Raw genomic sequence first — 16629 nt, 5'->3', positions numbered from 1 at the left:
CACTGTAAGGTCCTGCTCCTTGCCTTTGAAGCACGGGCTGATGCTTCTTTTTGAGCACCACTTGCTGCAATTCTAAGTTCCTCCATCATTTCAAATGGATTTCAAAGTCACCTGCCAGACCTGGACTTCTGGTACTGGTCAGTTAAATAAAATAAAAGGATGAAAACTGTTGTAAACCAGAACTGCTATGTGTCACGTGTCTGGCATCGCAAGGGCTGCCTTTGGTTCCTGGGGAACGTGCTTTCCTGCCCCTCTGTCTCTGAACATGTATGCAACAACTCCCAGACACTTGGCTGCAAAGAGCTGAATGTAGAAATAAATAATTTACAAAACAAGTGACCTTAATCTGGGAGACCCACCAGCCTTGGGTCTATCTCGAGTTTCCCTTCTGTGGCTGCTGCAGTAATCTCCAGCTTACGAAGCTGAAGGCTGCGGGAACCAGGGAGACGAGAGATCCTTGTGCGTGGCCTCTGTACAGCTGCACGCTTAGCTTTTCTATCCCAGGTCAGTCTTCAAAAGGACTTTGTCAAGGCTGATAAACCTAAAATTAGCCTCAGCAGCTCCAAGAGCAGCATGAGCATATCTCCCTGTCTCTCCTCTGTCTTGTGGCTGCATCTTTATTCAGCTGGTGGTGGCTGGAAACCAGACTTCTTGCATATTTAGGTGTCGTGTGGACAGACATGCGGGAGGAGAGTGAAATAAATGTCTTGGTTTGTGCTGTGCTCAAGTCCACGTTTCCACTGACTCCACCAGGTGTTGGGTAAGGCCCCAGATGGGAACCAGGGTAGTGGGAGACAGTCTTATTAGCACAGGAGCGCTGTTTTATGTACAGTGCATGCCAGTAAATGAGAATTTCCTGTCCTCTGCAGCTCTCTGTGTGTCTCCTCTGCCGGCAAATCCCGCGGGGAAGGGAGTGTCTCCGATTCCGTGTTTGTTTAGTGCCTAGTACAATGAGGCTGTCTTCCAGTTGGGGCCACTTGATGCGACCACAATACAAATAATAATGATTCTAATAATAAAATGCAGACTTCAATGGGATGTGGGTCAAGCTGCTCAGAAGCGTTGGCCTTTCTTGCTGACTTGCTTCCTCCCACTTCCTCGCTTCCTCCTCCGGTAGAAGAGCACTTCTACATCATCAATTCCCAAAGGTGGTTGTCCTCACTGTTGTTTGGCTCTGGAGGAAGTACCATTGCTTAAGACACTTGGCCTTCATCTTATTTTTTCCACTGACGTGTCGCAGAAATTCTCTATCCACACCCTTGACTTCCCGGGAACATCTGCCTGCTCGGGTCCTCCTCCCGAGCACACCGTGCGTGGACGTGGCATTTGTGGCTCACTCCAGCCCCGAAGGCAGGGGAGAAGAGGAGATGCTACTGAGCAGCACGAGCTGGTGGGGACTTAGCAGAGCTTGCACCACCTCCGGCTGCACTTTGGGCTTCTCGGCAGCCCCAGTATTGGAGCAGTGGGTGAAAAAACAGCTTCTTCCCACAGCGCTTTGTGGATGTGGTGGCAAACCAGTTTAACTTTGCGACCAGGGCTGGTTTCAATTTTGCTTTTCACAGAGTGCTTCATTGACAAAAAGGGCCCTCGGCTAAAACAGTTCTTTGTTTTGGTTGGAATTTTCCAAGTTTTCTGACAAAACTGCACACGAGGGTTTTGATTTTCTGTCACTTAATCGGCTCCTCTATTGGAAAAACAGAATCTGAGAAAAAATATTGAGACCTAAATAAATGCGTCTTCCTGTGAAATCTCAGTAGGAAGATGCAATAATTAAGGAAAAAAAAATTGTGAAAATTTTGAACTGAACAGCCATTTCTGCAGAGAATATATATAAAGTTTTCCAACCAGCTTTACCAGTGACCTGTAATTAAAGAGGAGTCCAAGCCACAAAGTTCAGAACCAGACTTTCCCAGAATTTATGGGTGTCCCTGTCTGGGTTTGGTTCAGCCCAGTGTGAGCCATGCCAAGTGCCGAGCCGAGATCCAGCTCCCACCTCATCCCGAGGAGATGGTTTGGGGGCACCTCTCTGCAACAGGCACCAGCCCGGGAGCCGGTGGGCTGAGCATCCCACCCTGGCTCAGCGGAGCTGGCTCGCTTCCACCCTGCCCGAGCCCTGGGTACGGAAATCGGGACAGGCAGAGGTGTTTGTACAGCTCTCACGCAGGGAGAACTCCTGCTAGAATACGATGGCTGAATCACAATGGCAAATCACAATGGCAAATCACAATGCTTTGGAAATTAAAGCCAACTGGGGGAAAAAATAGTGAAAGAGAAGACAAAATGTAAGGAGAGAAAGCAAAAGGAAGGGAATTGCACAGATTTTATTCAAGAAATGGCAGCAGTTGCTTGCAAGACACAGGCTGCCAGAAACCCAAAGGGACTCCTCTGAATGGCAGTAGGAGAGGTAATTAGCACTGCCAGGCTGTGTCCAGGGGTCTGGAGAGGGGTCTCTGGTCTCCTTGCACTTGGTGCAGTGAGGAAACAACTTGTGACACCCTCAAGCTATGTATTTCTCTGCTGGATGCTATGGGGCAGGTTTTCAGGCAAGCTCCACATCTTGGATGCTGACCTCCTTAGAAAATCTGGCCCCACCAGTTGGTGCCAAGTTCCTGAAACACTGGCCCTGGGCGATTTTGAAAACATGGCCACACCTGTCCTCGTTTCCCACCGCTATCGACTTCAGAAAATCTTTAGATTGGCGCAATTTCAGCATTGTTTTTAATTCCCTCTGCCAGGTGTTGTTTGTGGAAACATGCTGTCCTTGCCACAGCGCATTACATCTTAGAACAACTTCATCTCATGTTTTGGACCCAAACCAACATGCTATTCCTAAAGGCTAATAAAAATGCTTATTCTATTTTATCGTTGCGAATGTGCTGGGGTGGTTTGAAAGGGATCCCAGAGTCTGATGAAAGCAGGTTACCTGTCTTGCTCCTTGTTGAGACTGGCCAGGGCAGGCTGCCAGCAACAGCTGTTTCTTAATTGCACAGACACTTATCTTGTTCTGACACCACATGCAAACAATAATGCGTTTCTGCAAATATGAATTTGGAGATTGACTCTGTGGGCTTTCAAAAGCCAGAGGTATCCTTCAGTGCATCAGAAGGGGTGGATGGAAGGGCGAAGTCTTGGGGACGCATCTGACAACATCACCCACATCTGAAAGACCTCAAAATATTGGGAAGCAGATTGTCTGATATGGTGTGGTGACCCTGGGCTCAGAATTGCCTGGGGACGCAGCAGTTGTTCAGCGCACGGTGCACACATGCTTGTCACAAGCGTGCAGCTAAAGTACGGGTGGAAAAACCACCGTGTGGCTGCGCTGGAGCTGCTCAGTCCGTAAGACTGGCCGTGCTGCCTGTGCACAGCGAATGTTGGTGATTCGCTGCTTTTAGAGTAGTTTTGCAAGATCTGGAGCTTTTCAGATCTGCAGGGCCTAGCGGTTCTGCCAAGAGGGTGCCAGCACCAGCGGATGGCTGCCTGCCTGCAGTCCTAGCTAAGAAGCCATTTGTTCATGGTTTAAATCTTATTCTATACCAATACGTCTCTGTTTTACTCCATCTCCCAACTCAATCCTCTAAAAATGCTCTACACCAGCTGATCATGGACTTCGGTAGACTCTTCCTTTTCTTAGACCAGCTCAAGAAAGAGCAGAATCACACCACATGCCTTTAAGACATGGGAGCTAACCTAGTAGGAAAATCAAATGCCGGTGAGAGCTTTAAACAGAGCAGCACTGACCCAGCTTCCTCCCTGACGTGGCCATCCCTGGTGACTTCGGGGCTTCTTCCTGGACCTCCTGGGCTCGCACAGCCCGTCAGGATCTCCTCTCAGTCACACCAGCGTACATCTCTGGTTATCTGAGCCCTGGGGATGTCCATGGCAAGGCAGCTTCGGTTTCTGCAAGTTCCGTAGAAGCGACCTGCCGCCCACATGCTCCAAGACGGATCTCTAATTTTCCACCCAAGGAAGCCCGGCTGTGTCTTTGGGCGGGAGCATTTCTCAAGGTTCCCAGCGCCGCGTGGCTTTTGGCAGAGGGATTTATTTTTGGTGCTGATCCCTAAAGCCAAAACCCCGCTCCTCCCTTCGCTCCGACCGCCGGCGCTGGGAGGCTGCTGTAAACAGCGTCAGAGGAGGGAGCAGATAGGGAGGGCGAGCTGGGAGCGCAGGGATGGGCATGATACATCTCCCTTGGTGTTACTATGATTTGTAATTAAGGTTTCCCTGGTGAAGACATGAGATCACCGGGGAAAGGGGACCTTGAAATATCTCTGTCTCTTGTTCAAGGCATGACATTTAAGATTGCCCCCACTAAAGGAGAGTCCTTGAACAGAAAAGAGCAGCTGGAAGAGTCAGCGTTGGTCATCAGCTGTCTGTCTTCCTCTCTCATCCTCAGTCCCATGAGAAATCCTATGGAATTTAACAGGCTTAAATAATAGCTTCCTGAAAGATTAAATTGAGTCATTGTTCTAAAAAAAAAACCTACAATATATGACAGTGATCTTTCTAAAGCTTCCCTTCAAAAATCTGCAGTGGGTTAATCCTTCTGTATTACATTAAACAGATGATTCAAGTGATTCATAAACAAGGGCCAGGTCTGCTCTGGAAGCTTTTTCTCACACAGCTTTGCTGCTCAGGACCACGGGTTTTCACCTCCTTTATGGGCCAGCCAAGGCCCTTCAGGTACCCCTGCCACCAGGCCGAGGAAGGCTTTTGCTGCCGTAACCTTGTGATGCTCTCATGCAGGGAAAGCGTTTCTTTCACCGGTACAAACCCTTCCTGTGATGGGACATATGTTGGTGTTAGAGACACACACGTGTTGATGCTACGCACTGGAAACCACTGCTCAAGAGGCCCAGACCCTGGGGGTCTGAGGCTTAGCTGGAGACCGTACAGCACCAGGGGCAGGAGAAGAAGCTACTGACCTGTGCAGCAGCTCCCTTGTGAACAGACATCTCTGCAGCTCAGGCAGATAAAAAAAAGGGCAAAGAGCTGTTAAACCCACTCCTTCTCCATCCCCTGACACGTGGTACATAACACTAAGGGGCCTGAATCCCATCTTCTCTGGGGGTAGTTCCCTCCTTCTGTTTTCTGAGTTTCGCTGCCATCTTTTACTTTCTCTTTCTTTCTTTTAAATGGATGAACCTCTCGCATCCCACGTGCACACTGCACTTACAGAAATTACAACTTCCTGATTTTTCTTAAAATCAAGAGTGAAATTCTGCAGTGGGAGCAGCAGAAGAATGATCAGGCAGTAGCAGCCCAAACGGTACAGAAAAGGAAGCAGTCTGGAAAGGGAACAAGCACACACAGCAAATCATCTGTTGCCAGTATGACACATCTCCACTGGCCTTATTTCTCCCCAAAAATGAAGTTGGTGGATGCCTGGGTGCTGTCCCTGTGCTGAGGGTGACGTGGGGACATGTGCTGGGAGTAGGGGGCAGAGGAACCAGCCTGGCCCCCGCCCGCTGGGGCTCGGGGCTTTGCAGCGGGAGCTTCTGAACAGTGCCAGCGACCGACTGAAATCTATCAACATGCCCAAAACTTTTTTTTTTTTCTCCTGCACCCAGTTCTGGACACTGGTGGAACTGGCATGTAAAGCTCAGGTGGGTTCAGCCCGTGATGGAAATCCACCTGGGCACAGGCACGGGGCAAGTGCCAGCGGGGTGCTGCCATCGTGCTCGCCCCTTGCAGCATGCTGTGTGTCCTCAGGAGCATCCCCTCTGCCAAGGGCTCGTGTCAGAAAGCCCCTCACTGCACTTCGAAGCCCTCGCTCGAGGCCAGGAGCTGCCATCAGAGCATCCCGGGTGATGCCAGCAAAGCCTCCCTTTACCTGGCTGCTCGATGTGTTTAAAAGGAAGATTATTGTTTTGTCAGTCAAATACTGGGGCTCCGCTGAGGAATATTTTCCGTCTGCAGGGGAAAGAAAGTCTCTGTGAGTTCCAGGCAGACAGAAGGGAGGGATCCAAGGGGCCGGGTTTCCACGCACGCAGCCGTCCAGTCCCTCCTCAGTGCCCTGGGAAGGACAGGAATAACCCCAGGTGCCGGAGCTGGTGGCATGGGCAGGGCACGGAGAGGATGCAAAACAGCCCCACTGTTGTGCCCACCCATTCCCATACAGCACGCTTCTGTTGTCTCTGCCAGAGCAGTAAATCTGCCCATCTCCCTCCCGCATTCCCAGCATTGCACAGGCATGGGCTATATGGCTTACTGGAACGGGCTTGCCCAAAAGTTTTTCATTAATGTTTTACCATGAAAAAATATACACGCCAAGCCACACGAGCATGTGGTTTCAATCCATTTAAACACTGATTCATAAAGTGTTTAGCAAACATTCTCTCCTGCATCTGCAAACAATAGCTACTCCCAGACTTTCACTGGCCCGTGATCACTGCTGCTAAAAGCATCAGCCCCTCCGAAATGAAAAAGGTGAAGCTGCTTTCTGAGTGACAGCCACCGCTCCGAACGGCTCTGTCACTCAACCTGCTGTCCTGATATCCTCAGGAAGAGGGACGGTCACGATTTGCTCATTTGGCAGCACGGAGAGCAGCACACCCCGGGGCTGCAGCAGCTCCGAGGGCTGGGAGAACGGCTTCGGTCCTTCTGAGTGCCTTTAAAATGAAACAGAGGAAAACAGAGCTTGAGAAAACACACACACAAGCCCCAGAATTGAAGTACCCAGTGTGAGGAAAACGTAAGGCTCAAATACAAAGCCACCAGCTCTGGTGCGAGAAGATCTTGAGCTCCCCACTTTGGAGGGCTGGAGGTGACCTATTTGGAGGCGACCTATTTGGTGGTCACCTATTTTGGAGGGCGAGGTCCCTGTTTGCTTTGCCATTCTCCCGGCCACCCCAGAAGAAGGCACAGGGAGGGAGGACACCCACATCCCACCGATGGTCTCACCTTCCACCCAGGCTCGGGCTCTGCCCGGGGAGACCACTGCCAGGGTCGGGCACACGCCTCCACTTTTTGGGGGTGAGCGAGGGCTGCCAGCACCCCCGAGCAGCTCTGCCCTTCATCCTTGGCATCCCCGAGCAGCTCTCCCTTTTTGTCCTTGGCAGCAGAGGTGAGTCACCGGCGGTGGCTCAGCACCAGGTGAAATACCAGCTCCCAGCTGAACCTTTCCTGACGGCTGTTAAAATAACCTGAGATGAACAGAGCCCTGAAAACAGTGACAGAGCCTGGCCCGGGACTGGGTCCCTGAAATGAGGCTGCTCAGGTCCCACTGCTGCCAGCACGGGGACGGATGGCAGAGGAGCACCCAGCCACCGAGATGCTGCTGCAGTTTCCCACACCAAAGCAGATTTTCCTCGCTGCCCCGAGGAGGCAGAATTAGTCACAGGTGGTTCTTTTCAAAAAATACATATGGGCTGAGTCTGAGAGCATATGGTCTGATGGCATATTAATAACAGAGAGCCGAGGTTCCCTGTTACTCACCCGGCGGTGAAGCAGATTGAGGGAAAGGCACCTTTCACAGGGAATGCCTAACGCGGCGGCGGGCATGAATCACCCCTAACCAGGTCACCCTGTTCCTGCAGCCTCATCTAAGAAAATCAGCCATTTATGGGTATGCGGAAATAGGGTTTTTCCCCGTATTTAGATGCTGGGTATGAAGCCACAGACTTTCTCCAGGATTCCCCGAGTATTAAAGCACATTCCTGTGGGATACTGGTAATGAATCCCATTTTATGTCCAGAGAAGGAGTTTTGGGCATGGTTTTCTGTCCCTAACACTGATGCTTATGGTGGGCTCAGCCCCAGAGACCCCGCTCAGCCGCATCTCCTATGGGGTTTATAGCCTGGTGGGGGCTGCTGCCTTGGATGGGAGAGCTCTGCCTCGCTCACTGCTTTCAGACAGGGATTTCGGATTAAATCCTGCTCTGCTGCCCCTGCCCTGCTGTGCACTGGTGAAAGAGCAGCCTGTGGTCCTGAAGAGCAGCCTGCAGCCTCGCACGCAGTGCTCGCCTCACCCTGGCTCCAGCGAGCAGGGTTTTCTGCCTCAGAGGTGATCTTCTTCTTATCTCCACCAGCCCTGGGGAAAGCTCCAGTGATGCAGCCGGGAGCGGTGCTGCTTCACCCAGACAAAGCAGCTGCTGGATGGAGATGCCTCCACTAGCTCCAGCTTTGAGCACAGCAAATCCAGGGGGCCAAAACAGTTCTCCTGCAGAAGGATGGGGTCCCTCTGCGGGGACAGGTAAGGTGTTAGCCCAAGGATGGGACCCCACAGCTTTCAGTGCCAAGCTGCTTCTTGCAGCACATGCCCAGTGTTGCGCAGAAGCCAGTAGGATCACCTTGTTTTTGGTGTTAGTAGTGCCCTAACATTGCATCTGCCAGATTCGTAAACTGGGTTTAGCCTCTTTGGAGATAGAGACATGGCACTGCAGAGGATGCAGCAATCAATACAGACCTTATTTTGCCCTGCGTTAATACCCACGACTTGTTTCAGGTTGCAGCACAAGGCAGGAAGAAAGTGCAAACAAGCTGTAAGCCAGCGTTTGCCCTGGAGAGCCCCAGGGACTCTCAGCTCCAACCGAACCACAAAGAAAGGGGCCACAGCTTGGAAACAGCAACTGAAATGGGGGGGCATGACCCCAGCTCCTGCTCCTGTGTTCTTCCAAGGTTTGAACGTGGCACTGCCCAGCTATGCTGCAGTGTTAGACCGCTAGCACCCACTTCAGCATGGCTTGCCTACATGGTTAATTGGATTTTCCTAAAATTAAAGCCAATTGAAAGCCAGAGCAGCTTGGAATTTGCCTAAAAAGCACCCCACCATCCCCCCAGCATCCTCCCCTGCCTCGTCAGGTAGCTCGAGAGCTCTCAGGAAGGCGAAGCACGGCGATCCCGCTCCGTTTGATTCACACCGAGGAGAGCTCAGCCTGCTCAGGGTGAACATTCAGCCGGATGAAATAAATGTCCAATCTCTTGCAGCACACCGTAAAACAAAGGTGCATGGAAGATTGACTTTTATCGCGAATTTGCCACAGTTGAATTTTCCGGCTAAAGATATTCCTTCTCTGCTGGGCCTTAAATTTGTCTGCATGAAGGCGCTGCGGAAAGCCGAGGCAAATGAGTGAAGGTGTGAAATCAATGCACATAAATCCAAGAGCGGTAAGCCCCGGGGCTGAGGCTTCAGCTTGCTGCGCCCCATGCAAAGTGCAGCGAGAGCCCTCTGCGTGGCTGCCGGCGAGCCTCCGGGCAGACCTCTCACCTCCTGCCCTCCTTCATTCGTCTCTGCTCTGCATTAGTGGGACAGCAAAACTGGCTTTATGGGACAGCCAACCCAGCTTTGGGAACAGCAAACCCAGCTTTATGGGACAGCAAATCCAGATTTATGGGACAGCAAAACCCAAAGCGGTGCAGGCAGGGGGCTGCTCGGTGCCCGGTCTCGCTGTGGGGCAGCCTTTCCCCAGGGTTTCCCCATCCCAAAGCCTGATCCCAAAGGCAGAGGGAGCCGGCCGGTGGCTCGGTGTGGCCACGGCCCCAAAGAGTCCCCGAGCCCCGGGCCCAGCGGGGGAAGGCGAGAGCACCGCACTGAGCGCCGGGGCCGTCCTCGGTGTGCGGGCTCCCTCCGGTGGCGGCCTGCGGCGGAGCGGGCGGAGTGCGGGGGGACTGGGGCACACAGGGCATGGTGCTCAGGGCATGGTGCACACAGGGCATGGTGCTCAGGGCATGGTGCTCAGGGCATGGTGCACACAGGGCATGGTGCACACAGGGCGTGGTGCTCAGGGCATGGTGCACACAGGGCATGGTGCACACAGGGCATGGTGCACACAGGGCGTGGTGCTCAGGGCATGGTGCACACAGGGCGTGGTGCACACAGGGCATGGTGCTCAGGGCATGGTGCTCAGGGCATGGTGCACACAGGGCATGGTGCACACAGGGCATGGTGCTCAGGGCATGGTGCTCAGGGCATGGTGCACACAGGGCGTGGTGCACACAGGGCATGGTGCACAAGGCATGGTGCACAGCGCCTAGCACGCAGAGCGCCGCAGCACAAAGCGTACAGCACCCAGCACGCGGTACACACACAGCCCTTCTGGGGATGTTCCTGACCCCAAGACCACGATGTCCGGTCTCCAGCCTGGCCTGTGCATGCTTCGCTGCCTTGCAATTTGCTATTTCCCCCATACAACAGCCTCGGCACAAGCCCCCTGCAAGACCCCTTCTCCCCAGATTTCTGGGGGCTCCCATACCTCCTGTCTCTGGGTCATGTTGCTGCGGCTCCAGCACCACAGTGGATGTCCCTCACCAACCCTGGGGCAGGATGGTGAGCAGCAGTGGCCGGTGGCCCAGTGCTGTTGCCCCACAGAAGGGCCTCACAGCTGGGTACCTGGGCACAGGTTTCTGGAGCACCCACAGCCTCACCTGCCCCGAAATCAAGAGGAGCTGAGATGCAGCTGCAGCACCCGAGAGCTCTCTGCCACCCCTGCCCTCCTGTGTTTTGGGAAGAGGCTGGGGGTGGATGCAGGCTGTGCCTGGGGCCTGGAGAGGAGCCGGTGGCTGCTCCCTGCAGGTGCTTGGAGGGCACGTTAATAATCCTGGGTGGCAGCACTCGCAGGAGCCGATACGCCAGGCTAATAGATGTGTTTAGACACGGGAAGGTGTCCATATGCTTTGGTGATTGCATCACTCTCCCTTATTGCACCACATATGCTGTGCTTTTTGCACCTAATAGATTTCTAAATTGGCTCTTTCTATCTGAGTGGTCCCCTTAAGTGTTTCCATATCACATCTTTTATGACTAATAAGGCTCCCATTCACTTAACCTGTGCTGCAATCAGCATGGGACACGTGCCCATGCCAGCTCCGGCCATGCCCTGCTCCATCCTCCTCCCCGTTGGTTCCTCTTGGTGGTGTTCGGGCAGGTGGGAACATCACCACCCCCAGGGGCAGGTGTCCCCTGGGGTGTCCTTGGGGCCGTCTCAGCAGCACACCCCCCATTCAGAAGGGTCACAGAGGTTTGCACTTTCCTTGCAAGGCAAGACCAGAGAAAGAAGCAAGGCAATTAGCTGCCCTTTTTGTCACTCTCCAGGCCTTTAAACATGCCCCCATTAGAGAGGAGGACAGCCTGGAGGGACCCCTCTTTGGGGGGGGGGGGGGGGTTGGTTAGTGCTTCGAGCTGAGGGGATGAAAGAGGCTGTTGGAAAATGAATAGCAACAAAGCAGCGATGGCAGCACCTTTCGGGGCTGGGACCCGCTGACCCCTGAGCTGCAGGCTGGGGCTGAGCTAATTAAATCGAAAATAAACAGCCCTGAAGTGCCACTTGCATGGGGAAAGGCGGGGTGGGTGCTGGTGCTGGTGCTGGTGCTGGGCTGGGCTGGTGGGGAGGAGAACCCCCAGCTGCAGCCTCATGGCGTACAGGCCCTGGGTGCATGCCCACTTATTGAATTTGGGCTTAAATCACCACTTTGCGGAGTTCTGTAAAGAAAGTGTGAGCCGAGAAGCTAACACTGGCAGCTGGGTTGGTTTCATTCATTTTGGGCACGTGTGACCTGACTTTGCCAGGTCTCCCCAGCACCGCGTGCAGTCCCACCAACATTCCCCATCCTCCATGGAAAACATCCCTCTTTGCATGCCCTTGATTTGCATTTTCTCATCCCTCGACAGGCCCAGAGCCGTGCTGTACCTGATGCATACATGTATGGGCTTTCTGCCCCTCCACGGCTCCCGCAGACCCTTGCAGCCACTTTAATCCATCCCTGGATGCAGCAGCCCCGGCACCGGTCCTGGTCCATGGCAAGCAGCATCCCAGTGCCCCGCCAGGTGCCTGCTGCAGCCAGGCGAGGGTTGAAGGCAGAGTTCATGCCCCAGCCGGGCACAAGGTTCCAGGAGCAAAACCGAGGGATGCTCCGAGGTCAGCGCGTTTGATCGGCGCTATTAAACTGACAGATCGTTCGGGGAAGCTTTTCATCTCAGCCCGCACATCTGCTCCGCGTTTCGAGGCGGCGGGACGAGGCTGGTAGCGGAGAGCAGGTGCTGCCTGTGTCTGGTGAGCATTAGGGAACGTTCACTCGGAGGCTCGGGAGCTGCCAAAAAGTGTGCTGATTGGACAGATGTTACTTCATTACTGTCAACTCATCATCTTGGGTGTTTTAAGGGAACATTTGTTTGTAAAGGAAACACAGCTGTTACCGAGAAATTTGTTTTTCCTTGCCTTTTTTTCTTTTGGCTGAAGGGCAGAGAAGAAGCCCAAGGTGCTCAGGCACCTGTAAGCCCCCTTTCTGGGATCGGCCCTGCAGCCGAGGCAGGGAACGGGTCTGGGAGATCTCACCCGGTCGCCTGCCAGCCCTTGCCCCAAGGCCCGACTCAGTCTCAGCTCTCTGGGCATATTTCTTGACCTGGTCTTCAAAATTTCCAGCAGTAAAAGCGGGCTGGCACCAATGCAGGGCCGCTGCTGGAGCCACACAGCAGAAGTGGGCTTTCCGTGGACTTCTGCATGCTGTAACCTCCACCCCATTCAGGTTAAGGGCAGATCTTCCAGAAACTGTCCCCAAAGCATCATTTCTTTCCATGAAGTGGATGGTGCCGTCCAACAGCTGTTACCCGGAGTGGGAATCAGAACAGGATCTGGCCCACGGCCCTGCCACGAAATTCCTCCCCAGAGGGCGCGTGCAGGTGGTTTGTATCTGGATTACCCTCCTGCATACTTTCCAAGAAAAACAGGTCTGTAGGCTTCTCTGTGGTGTTCAAGCGAAGTTTCATCCAGAAATACTCACTGGGAATGCCAAATCTGTGCCTTTGAGCGGGAAGATTCCTGTCGCATCCTACAACAGCCCTGCCTCGTGTCTGGGACCACCCTGCAAAACGAGGAGCAGCCTACAGGGAGCAGCTATGCTGTGCATTTCTGATCTCTTCTCATAGTGCAACCAGGTCTTCTCCATCCTCCAGCATCACCAGTGTTTGAAGACATCCCAGTGACCCAGCTGGCTGAGCCTGAAGTTGGCTCGAACCAGTTACTGCTGCTCCAGCATCGCCTTCAGCCCCCTTCTGGCACTGACACAGATATCTGCGTGTGAGCAGAGCAGGCCTCATTCTGCACTCTGGAGACCACAGGAAACCATCCCATCAAGATGCAAGAGCTTCTGCAGAGGTGGAGAGCCTGGCCAAAGTGGTCATCTGGGTCCGAGCGGGGCGGGATGCTGGGGTGAGCTCTGCCATGGGCACCTTCCCTGCGCCTCGGTTTCCCCACTGGGACTTTCAGACAGAGCCAGTTCCAGACCAGTCGGGAGGATGAATTAATCCCCCAAAGCCTTGCGATGTTTTGGTGGAAAGCAATCAGCTGATAGTGCAGTTTTCAGAGGAGGAGCAGGCTGTGGGTAGTGCACTGGTGCAGTGACAGCCCCTGAATCCATACTGTGCAAGATGGAGTGGGCAATGACTATCTGCTGGAGGAGTGGGGGCACTTATTAGCAAAGTCCTGCTTTATTAGGTATTTAACCCAGAGCAAGGCTCATTTTGCTTCTCCCCTGGGCTATAACACCTGCCAATACCTGGCGCTGAGCAGGCTGGGAAGCACGCAGCTAATCCGAGCATCCCTCTGTGAGAGCCTCTGGGCCGGGACTTTTGGAGCTGTGAAATCACCTCGGCTTAGGCAGTGTCCGATCAATTCTGAGTTATCATCTCCCCATCTATTAGCACACTGAATAATTGCCCTGCACCTCTGCATCTGTATCTCTCTGTCTTACAATGCCCTGCACGTACTAGTTTTCCCTTATTGATTTTTATCCTCGAGCTTTTCCGCTTTGATTGATTCCACGAGAAATGTGCAAATGAGGAGTCAAGCATCTTTATGACTTGAGAGCTTACCGAAGGCATTCGCTGTTCTTAATAACCTCCCTCACACCACCGGGTAAGCGTTGAAACGCCGATACGCTGTGTTGGGAGGAGCAGATCGCTCGTCCAGAAGGATGAGATACTTTCCCCTTTTGTTTCATCCCCCTGGCTGTGGGCAGTGAAGGATGGCTCAGTTTTCTGCCTCTTTATAACCCATTTCTTGTCGATTCCTCCCAGGCACACAGCTTAGGTGCTGCTCTGGGGGGTTACATGGTGTTTGGTCCCGGGGTGTCCTGCCAAGCTCCCGGGAGCAGGTCTGCTCCTCCTGCTGCATGCAGGCGGCTCCCCGCTGCCGTGTGGGGTTGGGAGATGATGGCACATGGCAGCGTCGCTGCTTTAAGCACAGCTGAAGCCGGTCCCTGGGATAAGATGCTGAAGGAAGAGAGAAAACATCTACAGAGGTTCTGCACAGCACGGACTAATCCTGCAGCATCACACGGAGGGTGGTTACGGAGGGCTTTGGGAGGTTTCCAGCTATGCGAACCTCCCTTTGTCATAAAATCACATTTTAAAAGGCTTTAGAAATAACCTTTGTTAAAAATACACACTTAAATAGACACTTAAATAGAGGTGGACGCATGAAACTACAGGAATTTTGAAGGAGGCAGAAGTCTGTCAGTTAAATCCTTGGACTGAATCTCCTCAAAACCAAGGCCCAACCACAGGAAGCAGCGTGGGAGCAGCCCCGGGCTTTGCACCGAGCCAAATCCCATTTCAGACACACAGGTTGCGGCGTCAGAAACCCGCCTCCTGCAGCGCCGCCTCCGTTCTCGTGCCAACAGCGGGGAGAAAACCAGGAAAAATCCCACCAGACCCAAACCACCTCCAGCAACCCCAGCTGGAGAGCTCGCAAACCCCCTGGGACTGCTCAAGACTCACCCAGCTGTGATTGGCATTACGGCCAGTAAAGCCACGCTGATATCAGGCCACTGGGTGCTGCTGGTTTTTAGGAAGGCGTCCCCGGGAGTTCCCTGTTTAAAATAAAGGGGACATTATGACCTGCGGTTTCCTCCCCAGCCCTACAAGCTGGGAATCAGCAGCCTGACACCGCCGCCCGCCCACGTCCCTTCTGGAATCGCGGGAAGGTGCTGGTGGTACCTTAACCGCCAGGATTTTCCTTGGCTTATTAATGTTAAATAAAAGTTGGAGGCTCTTTGCAGTTACAGCTGGAGCTGGAGACTTTTCAGAAAGAATCTGCTGAAAATGAGTTTTATATACTGACTGGCTGAATGGATAATTAAACAAATAACAAAAGTGAAACGCAATTTTGTTTTACCTCCTGGGAACATTATTGTTAGTTTATTCTTTTTATCAAAAGACTTAAGAAAGAAAAAAAAAACCCTATGCAATTTAACAATATTGCTTTTGTAAACAATTTGAAAATCCAATAACTGTAAAACTTATGACATGTTATTAAAATGTCTTTTTTTTTTTTTTTCCCCTACAAGTGAAAAAGCAATTCCAATCTCAGATGCTATAATTTAATTATACACTTTAGGTTCTAAAGATACCATAATTCTTAGCACTGAATACATTCCATTTAATGTCCTTCTGGCACGTTTCAGAAGCTCAGACGTCGCTGAGCACGGGGGTCCCGTTTCACAGGGACGCTGCTGGCTGGTGCCTCGCTGCTCTGGCCACTGCTCACCCCACTTCCTGGGGCACAGCACAGCCCTGGCTGGCCACAGAGGGAAATTCTGATTTTTTTTCTAAATAAAATATCTACCAGGCATGGTGCTGGAAGTGGCAATGGGCAGCACCAGCAAAAATAATCAAGCGCTGGCTTGGCAAAGGGGAGTGAAGATGGTGACCAGCCCCTGCCTGGCTCACAGGGAATTTGATAGGAATATGACAGCAAGGGGAAACAGGACGCCTGCTTTCCTCCCATTTCCTGGGCCAGAGCATCCCAGTGCCTGGCAAGTCTGCTCTGAGCCCTGAGCCACAGCACTGCAAGGTGCAGCACCTGGGGCAGGCACGGGGAAGCGGCGCTCAGCGGCAGGGACGCGCTCACCAGGTGCCCCTGGGTCCCTGCAGGTGCTGTCATCGTCCTCGACCTGCCCGTGCCCGGGTCTGACCCCCCCCAGCTTCAGCTTCAGGGTGGTCTCCTGCTGAGCACGAGCAGGGCCAGCCCTGGCAGCAAGAGGGTTTCCACCACAAGAACTAATTTGAACCAAATTGAAATGCTAACAAATAAATAAAGGCAAGCTACAGTGAGCTAGTAATAAGATACCTTTGGATGTTCATCACGCTGGATTTCCAGGCAGTTAAATAGTTTAATGCATTTCCCTTTGGCTTGAATATCAATCTCTCAGGCTGTCTGGAAAGAGCGTCTGATGTCCTCCCCCGTTATACATTACTGGCGAAATGCCTCAGTGGCACCAGCGGCGCCTCTCCCACCAGGTAGGGGCCGTGATTCATCGCCGGCAGCCGCGTGTGGATAACTGATGGCAAGTGATTGTCAGCAGGCGATGATTATCTCTTCGGGTTGTCTGCAAAACAATTAATGGCAACGAGAAGAATTTATTTAATTAATCATTCCCTGTAAATAAATGAATCAGAATAACACAAATCACTGCGTTGTTTCTAAAAATGGGTCTCTTAAAAAGGGCCGCCACGCATTAGCATGCTGGAGCTGATGGTGTGGAAGAGACGCCAGGCAGGCTGAAATATTAAGTGGGTGCCAGTCTCCCTTCCTCCAAATTCTGAAAACTGGGGAAGTTTCTAAAGGATTGGGCTTTAGCTGGGAGGTGCTTGGGAGTGAGCGGGACACGGGGGATGGAGTGGCTGAGCCACGCA

At 52.8% G+C, this 16629-nt stretch overlaps 1 long non-coding RNA gene across 1 annotated transcript; it reads right to left on the bottom strand.

Annotated features, from left to right (window-relative positions):
- Positions 1-6434: 6434 nt before the first annotated feature.
- LOC118259697 (uncharacterized) lies at positions 6435-16274 on the bottom strand. The gene is made up of 3 exons (XR_004782088.2): positions 16064-16274; positions 14713-14804; positions 6435-6611 (listed from the first exon to the last, which is right to left on the bottom strand). It is a non-coding gene; the product is annotated as an uncharacterized LOC118259697 (long non-coding RNA).
- Between the last annotated feature and the right edge of the window lie 355 nt (positions 16275-16629).

This window comes from Cygnus atratus, chromosome 11, assembly GCF_013377495.2.
Source record: "Cygnus atratus isolate AKBS03 ecotype Queensland, Australia chromosome 11, CAtr_DNAZoo_HiC_assembly, whole genome shotgun sequence".
Lineage (NCBI taxonomy): Eukaryota > Metazoa > Chordata > Aves > Anseriformes > Anatidae > Cygnus > Cygnus atratus.
Note: the sequence above shows the minus strand (reverse complement) of the source record. Positions and strands in the feature narration are given on the sequence as shown.